Raw genomic sequence first — 1,840 nt, 5'->3', positions numbered from 1 at the left:
AAATAGAAGTTGAAAGGAAGCATTATAAGATAACCACAGAACACAGAAAAAATAGCAGATATTTCCAGACTGATACAAGAGATAAAATCAAATTATTTAAACTACGAATTATCAGTGCAGAAATTGCTGTACTGAATGAGACCAATGATTCCTCTAGATGTACTCTCAAACTCAAACAATTTGCAAGCTATTTTCACTTTGATTCTAATCAAGTCTTATGTATTGTTATAAACAGATGTTCAGAAAATACTAATAGAAAACCTGGTGGACAGTTCACCTGTGAAATTTCATCAACGAAGCATGCAAGAACTAGCAGCAGAGTCCCTGAAATCATCTAGTATACACAAATTCTGCGGTACATAATCTGAGCAATTCTTGTTGTATTTATTTCCACGTAATAAGTCATGTTTATTTCACCTGTACACAGCCCTGTGGAAACTCTGCAATAAACTGAACTTCCTCACTGCTGCTCTCAAGCTGTCAGAGCATCTCAATCCACCGTACTTCCTATGCAGCTGACAACTCCAGGAATTTTGCAGAGACCAATTCTCCTTATTTATTAGTATTAAATATGATAAACCTTCTAAGCTCCCTTACCTATTCCTATATCTCTTCATTACACCTCTCACATTAGGGAATCAGATATGATCCAGCTAAATCAATTCCATACGAAGCTGAATTGAACTCCGTGCCTACCCTACAGTTCACTACAGAGTAAATCAGCCTGAATAAGCACTCACCAGTGTGAAAGTACGTTCTCACTTCATCAGTAAGTGCCTAAAAGCCTGGATTAGATGATCAAGTCCCCACATCCATTATAAAGAGAATCTAGGCCATATAGTCCCTCATACCTTTGCAATGATCACACTTTTTTCCTTAATATCTGACACCCACACTTCCCGGTATTCAGAAAAAGCAGTTTCTGCAGACTGTGCCCAGGACTTTCCAACTCCTTGAAACACTGTGTTTTTCACTCAGTTGGTGACTTATTGTTTTTAATGGCAATAAGCAGCGGGACTGAAGTAGAGAATCCTGCCACTGCTGTGCTGCAGCAATGCTGCTGACACCCATTCTGGCAGATGGATGCACGATGTCCCTGGGACCATGGTCAACATCTCTCCAAGCTTTGAAAGAATTAATACAATGATAGATAAAAGAAAACTTATGCATAAAAATAGTTTGTTCTTTCCAAAGACTTAAAAAAAAAAACAAATCTCCTAGAAGTGGCTCTTAGGAACAGTTGGAAATCACAGATGCCTGAGGATGCATCCACGTCAGAGTTTTAATACAAATCGCCTCCACTTTCTATGTTTTGAGTTGCCCTGTGAAGCCACCTCAGAATGCACAAACAGGTTTCCTTCCAGACACAGCTCAACCAGAAGACGCAGGTCTAAAGCAGACCTGTCACACTTCAAATGCTACCCAGTATTTAACCTCCAGACAGTATCAAAAGAGCTCTGAGTACAAACCCCCAAAGCACATGAAGCATGGTTCTCCATTTCTCCAGGGTGTCCAACTGTTTTGGTCTATAGACTGGCTTGCCCTGAGCTGTTCTGTTCTCCAAGTAAGCCGACATTCTCTGCATCATGCACTGCAGGACAGGAGCTTTCTGCTGGGGCAAATCTCATCCCATTCAAAGCGAAGGCTCACAACATGCTGTACTGTCGGCAATAACCTATGCCTGCCCCAAATAAGCAAGCAGTGAACGTGGCTTTACAGCTCACTGTGCAGTGTGACCAACACACTGAGTCTTGCAGAGCCAGGACGTATCCAGAATGCTCCATTCCCCAACCTGGGCCATGCCATAGCTCTGAATTCATAGAATCATAGAATGGTTTGG

This window comes from Antrostomus carolinensis, unplaced genomic scaffold (assembly GCF_000700745.2).
Source record: "Antrostomus carolinensis isolate BGI_N321 unplaced genomic scaffold, ASM70074v2 scaffold16616, whole genome shotgun sequence".
Lineage (NCBI taxonomy): Eukaryota > Metazoa > Chordata > Aves > Caprimulgiformes > Caprimulgidae > Antrostomus > Antrostomus carolinensis.
Note: the sequence above shows the minus strand (reverse complement) of the source record.